This window comes from Mustelus asterias, chromosome 18 (assembly GCF_964213995.1).
Source record: "Mustelus asterias chromosome 18, sMusAst1.hap1.1, whole genome shotgun sequence".
In the NCBI taxonomy this organism is placed as follows: Eukaryota; Metazoa; Chordata; class Chondrichthyes; order Carcharhiniformes; family Triakidae; genus Mustelus; species Mustelus asterias.
Window position 1 is genome coordinate 59432490 of NC_135818.1, and position 14563 is coordinate 59447052.

Here is a 14563-nt window from a genome sequence, read left to right on the forward strand (position 1 = left end):
CGGCACAAAACGGGCAAAACATCAATTTGCATCTTTTGCATTCTTCACAATGTCATCAGTGAGCTTCACTCCGAATCGTCCCAGCTCACCCACCTTAACCATCTCGTTCACTGCAGCCGGATTGGTCAGGAACACACGTCAAGTATAAAAGTCGCATTCAGGCACTTGATCAGTGAGCGTGAGTGAGGAGGTAAGTCTCTGCGTTCAAACTGCTCCGTGCTGCTCGGGGGGGTGGGGTGGGGGGGCGGGGGGGAGGTTGTTTCATGGAGGCTATGTTGCATTTCGGGTCAGGGAGCCTGCAAGTGTGGGGGGAGGGAGTGGTGTGGGGGGCTGCTGTTGTTCATGGGGTCTAACTTCGGCCTCTCAGCACGGACCCGGCTCAGACCGCTGACTCTGGGTCCTAGTGCTAGCAGCACTGTTGCTGATGGGGGATGGGCTGGAAACTCTCTGAAGTGCCAATGCTGCAGCCTCAGGACTTGTCAAGCAGCATTGTCTGTGGCCACTACTGCATGGGTTCTGGGTGGGCGTTTGTGAGGTGGGGGGGGTGGAATGGGAGGGGACTCTGTTGCCATTCTGGGGGCTGGGGTCTGTGGGGGAGTGTGTGTTGCTGGGTGTCCCGACTGTGTAGAAGAAAGCCATTCAGCCCATCGCGTCAGTACCAACCCACCTTTTTATCTTACCCAGACCCTATCCCTGTAACCCCACATATTTACCCCGCTAATCCCCCTAGCCTACACATCTTGGGCAATTTACCATGGCCAATCAACCTAACCTTATGCATCTTTGGACTATGGGAGGAAACCGGAGCACCCAGACAAAACCCACGCAGACACAGGGTGAACGCGCAAACTCCCATGGATAATCCCCAAGGCCGGAATCGAACCCAGGTCCCTGGAGCTGTGAGGCAGCAGCGCTAACCACTGTGTCACCATGCCGCCCATAAACATCTCTCATCCTTTCCAGCTCCTCCTTCAAGAACTCCAGTGCAGCATTGGAAAATCTGGGAGCCCACGGTCTCCCAGAATTTCCCAGGTTAGAGTACTTCCCTGCATGATTCCCAGCATTTGCTGCAGGCACAGTGTTATATCCCCTTTCATAGGTGTGGGCTAGCTGTAGGTAGTGAAGGCCAGCTCTATCTGGAGCTCATCACCATATTGGCTTCTGGCTTGGGCACCTTGCCAGTCACCAACGAGCTGAGATAATGGAAACCAGCAAGCAGCATGATGTTGCTGTGTGGCCTTCACTGCAGTCCAACAGGCATGGGTTAATCGTGTATCGCAATCCCCACACTCACTTTAGTGGATGATGGAATTTAGCCCGCCGTAGATTTCCCATGAGGGATATTTGGAATGCAGTACAACATTATAGTGGTTGTTTGTGTATTAAAAATGCTTATCAGCACGGCTAGCTTTGGTGGAGATTTTTTGGAGATTGTTGTTGGTACTGATTGTATTGGTATAAAAGGAGCTGGTATGAAACATAGCAGTGGATTTAAGGGAATTTGTTGGAAGCTTTAGCAGTCTGATCTGATTAGGATCAGTTGGATCTCGACTACAGCTGATTACCGGGTCATAGTCGCTGTGCCAGGGAAGCTAGGAAAACCTCCAAACGCTCCCCAGCAAGTCTCCAATTCTGGCTGCACACCCAGTTGTTTCAGACACTGTAAAGTTAAATCTATTGCAACTCAAAGATGATCTTTAATGGAGAAGTTAGTTTTAAATTTGGTTTTAAAATCAACTAATGGGCACTGGGTGATATAACATTTTATTAGTACCCGTGTAATTTTGAACATTTTTGCTCAAACAAGGCACGATCTTTTACAGGATGTCACTTGATAAATCACCATAGGAATCTTGATATTTAAAATTTTACAATTGACCTCATCTCCACAGCCTCTGTGGAAGAAGTCCAAATTCCTTGCACGCTGTGTGAATTGTTGCTTACCATTTTTAGTCCTGAATGGCTTAGCGTTGGGGTCAGTGCTGGGACCACTGAGGAGGTCTTGTGGTGCAGTGGGTAACATCCCCACCTCTGAGCCAGAAGCCCTGGGTTCAAGTCCCACCCCAGGACTTGATGGCCAAGGAAAGTGCATTCATAACACGGCCAAACTGGTTGAGTTTCAACCTGCAAAATCCTTCCAAATGCTGGCGGTAAGAACGGGAAAGACTCCTGGTCAGCCACGCTTGATGTGAAGTGCTGCCCCTCAAGCTATAAGCCCCTGGCAGCAGACCAGTGACCTGTTCTGGGAATAACTAACCATGGAAATAGATGAAAGTCTGCCTTAGCACACCACTAGGTACGGGAAGGGGATTGGAACTAGAACAACTGCTTTTCTTGATTATATACTCGTGACTTAGAATTGGGCATAATTTGAGAATTTGCAAATGAACACAAAACTTGGAAGTATTTTGAATTGTGAGGAGGATAGTGATAGACTCTAAGTGGACATAGGCTATGGAGTGTGTGGACAAATTTAATGCAGAGAGCATGAGGTGCTATATTTTAGTAGGAAGAATGAAGAGAGGCAAAATAAAATAAAACATGCAATTCTAAAAGAGGTTCAGGAATGGAGAAACCCGGGGATATATGTGCACAAATCACTGAAGGTGCCCAAGCAGGTTGGGAAAACGGTGAACAAAGCAGACGGGAACCTAGGTTTTATAAATAGAAGGATTGAAGAATTAAAGCAAGGAAGTTGCTTTATAAAACATTGATTTAGCCACAGCTAGAGTATTGTGCTGAATTCTGGACACTGCCTGTTAGGACGGATGTGAAGTACTTGGAGAGGGTGCGGAAAAGATTTATGAGAATGATTCCAGGAATGAGGAACTTCAGCTACGTGGTTGGATTGCAAAAGCTGGGATTGTTTTCCTTGGAGAGAGAAGGTTGAGAGGAGATTTGATAGAGGCATTCAGGACTGAGGGGTCCAGCCATTGTTCCCATTGGCAGGAGGGTCACAAACCAGAGAACATGGAATTAAAGTGATTGGCAAAAGAACCGTGAGGAAAATCTCTTTATGCAGCATGTGGCTATGATCTGGAATGCACTGTCTGAGAGGGTGTTGGAGGTAGATTCAATTGTGGTCTTCCAAGAGAATTGGATAAGCCCTGAAGGGGAAGATAATTGTAGGGCTATGGGGAAAGGGTGGAGGACTGAGACTGGCTGCATTGTTCTTGCAGAGACTGGCTTGGCAGGCTGGAACATCTCCCAGTTTGCTTTAACCATGATTCTATTATTCTATAATGTTAAGTGTCTGTCTCCTTGGTTTTGATTTCCCCACCAGAATGGGCGACGTTTTACAGCCTCACTCATCCCAAAAACCATAAAATCCCACCCGTTGTCAACCGACCTTTCCATTGTCCGCCCCTCGCCCGCTCCAATTCCCGTGGCGGGCGAAGCGGTGAAGTTTCAAATTCTTTTAATGTTTAAACACATTGATGAGATTGCCCATCAATTATTTGTACCCATGGGTATACAAGGCAAGTTTGTGAAACCTGGCATCATCATCATCATCACCTGGCTACCGCTACCATCCCCCCCCCTCCCCCACCCCTCCCATTCCCCCCCCACCGCCCTCCCCAAACCCAACCGGACTACTACACGACCCAACCCAACTACCTCCTGACCACCCAACTGTCCCCGACTCAGCCATCTCCGAATACCCGTCTACCCTCCTGACCTGACCCCTGACCACCTGCCTATACCATACCCCCCCATCGCTCCCTCCCCAACTGGACTGCTCACTCACCCACCTAGCCATCTCAACCACCTACTCACTCACCCACCCACCCCATATTCATTAATTGAAAGACGTGGACCTTTAAAACTTCCCTGAAAGTGGTTTCTGTAAATAGAGGCAGTATCCTCTCTTTCCCCTGACCCTACTCTGCTTGCTGGACTTAGCTGGGAGATGTAGATTGAAGATGCTGCACTACCCACTTCTGTGCCTGTTGCACAGTTGGGTCGGTAAACCTGCATATTGCCACTGACTAGAAGATCCAGCCCAATATTTTTTGTACCTGTCTGCTGGCCTTTAATGCTTTGTGAAGTTGCATCATTGAATTGTCCACAGTTTGTGTGGAGTTTGCATGTTCTCCCTGTGTCTGCAGGGGTTTCCCCAAAGTTTCCTCCGGGTGCTCCGGTTTCCTCCCACAGTCCAAAGATCTGCAAGTTAGCTGGATTGGCCATGGTAAATTTTTTAAAGTTTATTTATTAGTGTCACAAGTAGGCTTACATTAAAACTGCAATGAGGTTACTGTGAAAATCCCCTAGTCACCACACTCCGGCACCTAATCGGGTACACTGAGGGAGAATTTAGCATGGCCAACACACTTATCCAGCACGTCTTTCGGACTGGACTGTGGGGAGGAAACCAGAGCACCCGGAAGAAACCCACACGGAGACGAAGAGAACGTGCAGACTCCACACTGACAGTGACCCAAGCCGGGAATTGAACCCGGGTCCTGGGCGCTGTGAGGCAGCAGTGCTAACCACTGTGCCACCGTGCCACCAATATGTGTACGTTAGATGGATTAGCCATGGTAAATGTGTGAGGTTTCTGGGATAGGGCAGGGGAGAGGGCCTGGGTAAGATACTCTGTCAGAGAGTCGGTGCAGACTTGATGGGCCGAATTCTATGAATTCCCAAATCCTTTTGTCTTCGACAGTTTCTATTTTCTTGCACTCTCTCTTCAGGTGCCATGCCCTAAGAGTGTGTTGACGACCATAGACCTCCGTGTGTTTGGCCATGGTCATGCTTGGCAAGGGACTGCAGTGGTTTGCTCCTGACTTCTGCCTGACAAGGAAACTCTCCCACTCTTGCTATCTACCGTTGGGGTATATTGAAAGGATTTTCAGGTTGATAATGTACCTGTTTGGCTGTGTGATGGCTGTTGAGTCCTGGAGAGGGACTCAAACCTGGAGCTTCTGGCTCAGAAACAGGGATGCTACCTAATGCATCATTAGACATCTGTTCTATTTTCTTATCAGTTGGAAAATATTCCAATTTATCTTACTTGAGTCCAAAGTAGGTGGACTTCCACTTGTCCACAATAAACTTCATTTGCCAAAGCTTTAAGAGCTCAATGTCCCATTGCACCCGATCTGCACCTTTTACTGTTCCTCCTAGCCTAATGTAATCTGCAATCTCAGATATACAACTGAGATATACATCCCTTCGTCTGGGCCATTAGTAAATCTGTTAAAAACTTTAAAAACCCCTGGGGAACACCATCCTTTAATCCTGCTCAGAATATCCACCCCTTCTCCCCACATCTCCCACCTCCCAGCAACTTCCAGTCCAAATCAAGAGGTTGGAGGCTATTCTCCCAGCTAAAGCAGTGCAGCGGGCTAGGAGATTCAGGCGGAGACCGTTTCGCGGGCTTGCCGCTTGGTGCCACGGCCTCCGCGAGTCTCCGGCAGCCTGATTTTTCCGGCATCATCAGATCCGCACCAGAAATCGGCGCAGAACATTTAAATACAATTTGAATATAATTAGTGGGCACAGGACTGAAGTCTCCAGGCCCGCTAGCCTCCCCACATCCCCCCCCCCCCCCTGCTAGGAGTGTTTCACTCCAGGGGGGTTTACAACAACTCCCCACTTGTGGGGGGCTGGCGGTCCGACCCCGCTGCAGCGAAAATGGGCCATCAAAGCCCCCCAGTGGCCTGGGAACTGGGGGGTGCCTCCTGAGCATTGCCACCTTGCCAGTGCCAGCCTGTGCCCCCTGGCACAGCCAAAGAGGCAAAGTGCCAATGCCCAGGGGGCACCTTGGTACTGCCCACCAGGCATCAGGCAGTGCCAAGGGGATGGGGCCTGATGGGGGCAGGGCCTCTGGGGGAGATCAGTGGGGGTAGGGGGGTCGGGAGATCAGGGGAGTGGGGAGATTGAGGCAAGCTGGGGGCAGGAGATGTGGTGTCGAGGCAGGAAGGGGGCGGTGGGGGTTGTCGAGGCTGGCCCAGACATGCTCGGGGGGCCAGCGATCAGGCCATGGGAGAGACAGGAGGGCCAACAATGAGGGTCGCAGGGCTGGCCAGCAATTGGGAGGCCGGCAGTGTGGGGCTACTACGCATGTGCCGATCTCGGTGCTGACAGATCGGCGCGCGCGCAGTGGCCCTGTCAGCGCTATGCTGCTGGCTTCTCCAGGCCTGGCCCCCCACGTTTTCGCGTGATTCACACGAGTTCACTCTGCAGTGCACAGAGTGCGGGAAATACATTTTGAAAATCCCTCTGAAAAGAAAAGGTGGGATTTACTCCAGTTTTTACGCAAATTCAACACTTAGAATTTTTTTGGAAGATTTGCCCAAGTTATCCCTAATTCCACATGGTCTCACTTTTAACCAGTGGAACCTTATTGAATGTCTTCTGAGAGTTTATTGAGCCCAGTGCAGAATCGTCCGGGCTCGCTTGCCTTTGTGGCCGCACTGGGAGAGGTTCTCTCCGGCGAGGAAAAAACCTGCTACCCATGAATGGGGAACAGTCGTGTTGGCCTCGCCGGTGGAACCGGAGGCCATTGAGGCTCCCGAGGAGGGTGAAGGCAAGGGGGTGCTCCTTGGGCAATGCCAGCCTGGCGGTTCCACCCTGGCCTGGCACCTTGGCACTGCCAGCCTGTCACATGGGCAATGCCCAGTGGACAGGGCCTATGGGGGCCGGGTCAATGAGGGCAGGTCATGAAAGGGGATGGGCATGAAGGGGAAGGGGTATGAAGGGGGCGGCCCAATTGGAGGGGGAGAAAGGGGGCCTCTGCCACTCTGCAACAGGATCAAGGGGGAGGGGGTCTCTGTCACTCTGTAACAGGATCGGGGATGGGGGGGCGCTGCCACTCTGTAACAGGATCGGGGGAGGGGGTGCGCTGCCACTCTGCAATAGGATCAGAGGCGGGGGGCTCACTGCTACTCTGCAACAGGGTCAGGAGTGGGGAGGTGCTGGATTTTGCAATATATTTCAAGCAGTTTTTAACTCTATTTGAAGAGTCTTCCTGATGCACAGTTGATCATTGTGCAACTTGGCTAGTTCAAATGCTTTCGGAAAGCGTATCCCTTCAGATAACATATGCAAGTCTCCTGTAAGCTGATGTGAACTGGGTATTACAGAATCCAGTGCAGCCAGTGAGTCATGTTCCACCATCGCTGGAACATTGAGCTTTTCACTTGATTTGAGACTTTGATGTAGGAATGGAAGAGTCAGGCTGAAATCCAAACCCTTCCCTATCCCCTTTTCCCCCTCCCCCTCTCCCTCCTTCGCCCCCTCTTTATCCCCTTTCCCCTCCTCATATCCATCCCTCACTTCCTTGCTTAGAGACAACAAAATTGTTGTTAATGTATAGACATTTTATTGATTGTTAGAGAAATATATATTTTGTAAGAAACTTGAAAAGACAAGGCAAGTAAACATGTCAGTGCAGCTGTTAAAATAAAATGTTTAGTTAAATGTTGACATGGTATCAAAGTTTTGTATTTATAACATTATTTTTGTTAATAAATATTTTCCATTGAACTACAAAATTCTGCTAATGCTTTAGTGAAACAAAATCTTTAAATATGAAATTATACAAATGCTTTATTGAAACTTACAGAACAGATAAATATGAGAATGATAAATGAAGCAAGCAAGGCAAAGAATACTAATGATAAATACATCTAGATTTTCTCAAAATGTGAACTCACTTTTGATCAATCTCATGCAGGTTCCAAATCATGGTTCACAAAGTTCTGACCATATTCTAAATTAAAACACACAAGCAATTATAAGCATGCCACACATATTAAAAAGTTACATAAAAATACAATGCAAATTTTAGGTACAGTGGCACAGTGGTTAGCACTGCTGCCTCACAGACTCAGAGACCCGGGTTCAATTCTGGCCTTGGGTGACTGTCTTTGTAGAGTTTGCACATTCTCCCCGTGTCTGAGTGGGTTTCCTTGGGTGCTCTGGTTGTCTCCCACAGTCCAAAGATGTGCGGGTTAGGTGCATTGGCCATGCTAAATTGTCCCTTAGTGTCAGGGGGGTTAGCAACGTAAATACATGGGGTTACGGGATAGGGCCTGGGTGGAATTGTGATCAGTGCGGGCTCGATGGGCCGAATGGCATCCTTCTGCACTGTAGGGATTTCAATCTCTTTCAAAACAGTTCAATGTCTTCTTCAGCGATCACACACTAACGAGTATGATTGTCCACCTAAGAAACTCCATGTAACGGGTTGTGGGCGACATGGTGGCACAGTCGTTCGCACTGCTGCCTCACAGCGCCAAGGACCCAGGTTCAGTTCCCGATTTGGGTCACTGTCTGTGTGGTGTTTGCACGTTCTCCCCATGTCTGCCCAAGTGCTCCAGATTCCTCTCACAGTCCGAAAGATGTGCTGGTTAGGTGCATTGACCGTGCTACGTTCTCCCTCAGTGTACCCGAACAGGCATCGGAGTGTGGCGACTAGGGGATTTTCACAGGAACTTAATTGCAGTGTTAATGTAAGCCTACTTGTGACACGAATAATTAAACTTTAAACTATGATTCTAAATAATGCTTCACAAATTTAAAACAAATAAAACATATGTTTATTTATATATATTAAGTAATACTCATGTTCAGTAATTAAAATAAAAGAAAAAAATTACAGTTTGAGTGAGTAAATAACAGTAGTATTAACTACTTAAAAGAACTAGCAAAAAAATGAAATACAAATACATACCTTTTATAAGATCAGGAGAATCCTTCAGTTTTCAATGCAAAACTGCCTTTTGGAACCTGGACCTCAATGGACATTCCCAGTCTCACCGCATCATAAGGGGTGTGATTAGGATTCTCTCATGTCGCGCTGGGACCTGGTGAAATGGCTGCGCTAAGGGTTGGAGGCTGCTGCACCCATCGAGAGTTTCGGCAGAACTTCTCAGCAAACATAAGTATGCAAATTTTCTTCTATTTTTGGTAGACCATACATTTCCACCAGCGATCGGAGATTACAGGCCAATGTCTTCTTCAGCAATCACGCATTAACAAGTATGATTGTCCCCCTAAGAAACTCCATGTCACCGGTCATGGGTTCTGTGCGTCCTTGGCTGATAGGCCTGATCCTCGAGTCCTATCTCTGACCACAAACTTGGCAGGTGTTTCTGGGAGGTGCAATTAGTCCTTAGACTCAAGATTGCTGGCATTCCTTTTTCGAGCTCCTTTTCCAGACCTCCTCGTGCCATTGGGTATTCTCACAGAATTGTGTCCCTTCAAGAAAAGGTCCTCCAGGTAGGTTTCTTCTGAGCAAGGGTCTCTTAGGTGTTGACACCAATGTTGCATTGCTTGAAGTAAGCCATCAGGGTGTCTTTGAAGCTGTTTCTTTGGTATTCGGGACTCTGGCATTCAAAGCCCATGACCGGCCCAGTGAAGTTGGTTTCGGATGATCATGGCCTCAATGATGGTGCTCTTGGCTTCTTCAAGGATGCTGATGTTAGTACGCCTGTCCTTCCAGCTGATGCGGAGAATCTGTCTTAGACAGTGTTGATGTACCTCCAGTTTCTGAGCAATATGGAAGAGTTGGGAAGATGACTCTCTTGTCCACCAGGATCTTAATGTCAGCACGAATGTTGCAGTCGTTGAAGACTCTTGTTTTGGGTGTCCGAAGGTGGCGCTCGCGGATTGGAAACAATGTCGGATCTCCACATAGATGCCAGCCTTAGATGAGAGCTGGCTCCCCGGGTAGGGGAAATGCTCCATGTTTGGCAACGTTTCTCCATTGATCTTGATGCAGGGAGAGAGCGGATTTGCCTGGGAGCAGTTTGGTAAAGGACTTGAATCTTCTTGCGGGTGAGGTTGTCCAGCATGGCTTGGAGATCCTCTTCTGAGAGAGTGGAGATAGCATCATCCACATACTGAAGTTCCACGAGTGATGTCAGTGTTATTTTCTTCTTGGATTTCAATCGGTTGAGGGTGAAAAGATTTTCTATCCATCCTGTAGACAATGTCCACTCCACTGGGAAGTAAAGTCAATGTAAAGATTTGAAGACAGAAATGTGAAGAATTCTACTTTGGACGCCAGAAAGTAGACTTTGTAACCTTGAGTATATTAACGGCAAATCTTTGTTAACAACTGATTGCTATGTGCAGACGTGCAGAGGGTAGATGTATGGATCTGACTCAATCCTAGGTCTGTTCATCTCTAGACTGCCCTTGGCTCTGGGTCATGTGCCTTCTTACATCACTGTGTGGGTGATCCTCCAAAGACTCCAAATCTGCGACTGATCTGGGCCGGTGGAATTGGATACCGTCACTGAATCCCTGACCATCCACATCCTGGGAGTTAACATTGATCAGAAACTGAACTGGACCAGCCATACAAATATTGTAGCTACAAAAGCAGGTCATAGTCTGGGAATTCTACTGCAAGTAACTCATCTCCTGACCCACCAAAGCCTGTCCACTATTTACAAGGCACATGTCAAAAGTCTGATGGAATATTCTTCACTTGCCCAGATGAGTGCAGCTCCAACAACACTCAAGAAGCTTGACACCATCGAAGACCAAGCAGCCCACTTAATTGGCATCCCATCCACAAACATTCACTCCTATCACCACTGACACATAATGGGAGCAGCATGTACCATCTACAAGATACACTGCAGGAACTCACCAAGCCTCTTCTCACAGCACCTTCCAAATCCACAATGACTACCATCTAGAAAGATGAAGGCAGCAGACACGTGGAAAGAGCACCAGCTGAAAGTTCCCCACCAGGCAACCCACCATCCTGACTTGAAAATCTTTCACCATTCCTTCACTTGGTCAAAACCTTGGAACTTCCTCCCTAACAGCACTGTGGGTGTACTTACACCACATGCACCGCAGCGGTTGAAGAAGGCAGCTCGCCACCACATTCTCAAGGGCAGTTAGGGATGGACAACCCATTTCCTGCGACACTCACATACCAACAATGAATAAAAATACAGAAAGGCACAGACATGAAGGAGACTGCTTATACCATAGCTCCACCAAACCAGGAATTACGCTGCCCCAACTGCTCAAGAACTTGCAGATCAAGGATTGGTCTCTTCAGTCATCACCAATCATGTCCATTCCCACAGAGACAAGCCTACCCATGATCCCTACCTGCAAAGAATCCACCATCACCATCAGCTATTACATGTTCCGAACATTCAGTCTAAGCAGCAATCTTTAACACAGGCATCCTGCTGTTATTAACATATTCTTGTGTCATTATAAATTCCTTTCACATCTTGGACTTATAACCCTGTCCGCTGGGTGCAGTCAGAATAATGAACCAATATAATGTGGTGAACAGCAGGTTTGTTACATATATGACATTACATAACATCATCAAAATCAACAAATTTATTCAGATGTTTTAGTCTCGTAATCTAATAAAACGTCCCAACTCATACAATCAGTATGAGTTTATAACGCCTTAATTTTTAAATTCTCATTCGAGCTTTCAAAACCTTCATGACCTAGACACAGAGATTGTTTCCACTGGCTGGGGAGTCTAAAGCACAGGGAAACAGTCTCATAATACAAAATGTTACCTAACAACCAGCATTTATATTATTCCTTTGTCACAACAGAACATCCCAAGACACTTGACAGAAGTGTCATGGGACAAAAATGGATGCTGAGCCAAGAAAGGAAACATTACAATGGAAAACCAAAAGCTTCTTCAGATAGCTGGGTTTTAAGAAAGGTCTTAAAGAATTAATGGGAGACAGGGGGCGGAATTGTACTGGCACGTCCGCCTGAGGTTCGTATAGGGTGGGCGTGCCGGAAAAATTCCAGCCAGAGAGATGCATTTACCGACGCTATTGCAGAGCATGGAGTTTAGTCAATTGATGGCAAAGGAAGGATGATATGCACCAAAGGTTAGAGGCAAAATAAGTGAATTTTGTAGATTTAGTTTATTTATTTATTAGTCACAAGTAGTCTTACATTAACACTGCAATGAAGTTACTGTGAAAATGCCCTAATCGCCACACTCCAGCGCCTGTTCGGGTACACTGAGGGAGAGTTTGGTATGGCCAATTCACCTAACCTGCACATCTTTGGAGGAAATCAGAACACCTGGAGGAAACCCCACACAAACACGGGGAGAACGTGCAGACTCCACACAGACAGTGACCCAAGCCAGGAATCAAAGCCAGATCCCTGACGCTGTGAGGCAGCAGTGCTAACCATTGTACCATCAGGTCGCCCCTAAAATTCCGTCGCCGGTAAAATTCCGCCCTCTATCTCCCATTAATTCTTTAAGACCTTTCTTAAAGCCCAGTATCTGAAGAAGCTTTTGGTTTTCCATTGTAATGTTTCCTTTCTTGGCTCAGCATCCATTTTTATCCCATGACACTTCTGTCAAGCACCTTGGGATGCCAGGGGAGTATAGGGCTGAGGGAGGTAGCAAAACTAAGAATGGGTTAAGCAATAAAGGAATTTCAAAACAAGGATGAAAATTTTAAAATTGATGATTATGGAGGACCAGGAATGATCACCATCAGCAGGTAAAGGGGTGAGAGATAGTAAGGGCTTGGAGTAAAATGATTAAATTAAATTTACAGATGGAGGGAAAATAGGACGCTGCTGGGAAATCATGGGAAAAGTCAAGGTTGAAGATGTAAAGGGCATGAATGATGGTTTGACAGACTGAGCCGGGCAAGGAGCCATTTCATTTAGTAGAAGAAGTGTGTAGTCTTTGCAATGGGAGGGGATATGTGATGAGAAGCTCAAGTTGGGGTTAACAAATCTAATTCAGCCAAAGACAATAGTCAGCAAGGGGGATGGAATTGATGCAAAAGAGTGTGGAATTTGAGGAAGAGACCAAGGACTATAACCCATGTCTTCCAAATATTTAAGTAGAGAGAATTATGGCTGATTCAGTATTGCACATCAAACAAGTGTTAGGAAAACAAAGGTAGTTTTAAGGGATTTATATTTGTATTGGTAAACGTTAGAAATAAGGTGTAGTTTTAAGTGGCACAAAAACAGAATATGCTGGAAAATCTCAGCAGGTCTGACAGCATCTGTGGAGAGAGAATAGAGTCAACGTTTTGAGTCTGGATCACCCTTCGTCAGAGTTGCTCTTTTTTTGTTTTTGTTTCAAATTCCAGTATTTTGCTTTTATCGTAGTTTTAAGTGGGTTTGATTTTATATTTCTGTGGAAGGAAATGTAACGCCTATAGTTTGATTCATGCTGGACAAAGGTGTTTGTATGTGTGGGGCTTGATTTCAATTCAACTGTACTTCTATTGTGCTTAGAGAGGGTTATTGAGTGAAGAGTAAATAAGCCAGCAGAAGCACGCAGCTGTTGTTTAGCAACTGGAGGCTCTTTTATGGTAGAAAGGCTTTTGAGTTTATTTTTTAGCTGAATTTGTTGGCAGTTGAAGATAGGTCACTGAGGAGTGAACATCTCTCAACTCTGCCAGAAGAAAGACTGGATAGGACAAGGGATCTGCAAAGAGCAAACTTCCCAAAGAACCAGATGCAGTCCAGATAACCAGGGAATTGGGACATTAAGAATGCCTTCAGAAGACTGAAGTTAAGAGAACAGAGACCAAGATATTGTTCAGGAGAATTATTAAGGAGTAGCAGACAAAGGCCAAAAATTTCTCATCCAGCCCACCTCGGGAATCGTAGCAGGCGAAACAGAAAATTCTGCAGACCATTTAAAGGTCCATTAAGCTCGGACAGGAAATTCCGGCGTTGGGTTGCGGTTGGCCAGAAAATCCCACCCGAAATGCTGTAAGTGAAAAAGACAGCTGCAATAACCAGAGCTAAAGTGAGAAAGCAGACTGCAGAGGTAAATCAAAAGTTTGATGCCATTTTAATAGAGTCTGGGAATCGAGGTTTAAAGCAATTGTGAACAGTGTGGACAGCAATCAAGGCAAAGCAATCCTAAAAGGGGTTGTAAAGCCTGGATACTGGATTTGTTGTTAAAAGTGGAGTAGAAGTTTGATTGAAAGAAAAATTTGGAAAACTTGGACTGGATTTCGGAATGCAAACTGCTGATGGAAAGCATTGTTGTGAAAGAAGATTTTAAAGCATTTTTGGAGTGGAGTTTGGAAATTCTCATGTGACAATCATCTGGGGAATTTGAGGAGAAATCCACGCACATTTAAATGGGCAGAGTGGAGGATGTATTTGACCTCAGCCCATCTGTGTGCTTAAAGGGACTTTGCATTTCTGCGACCATTATATTTAAGATGTACTTTATAATCTATGTGTATTTGTTAAACTAAGTGGAAAGTAAAGGAGTATTGTGGCATAATCCAATCTTTCATGTTTAATAATCTTTTTTTCTTTTGGTAAAACTAATTAGTGGTCCTATGACTCTGTCCCTCCATGTTTTCTGAAAAAATGTAAATGTTTTGGTCTTTTGAGTCAGGATTCCATTCTGGAATCTTCCCGTCCATTTATAACATTGACTAGGAACGTAACATAAGTAATATGACAACACAGGTAGTGGAAGAGTCAAGGGAGGCAATAGAGAAATCGATCTACATTTCTCCTGTGTACAGGTGGAAGCTAACCCTATGTCTTCAAATTGTGTCACCCAGGGGCAACATAAAGATGGCCTGAGGCATATTTT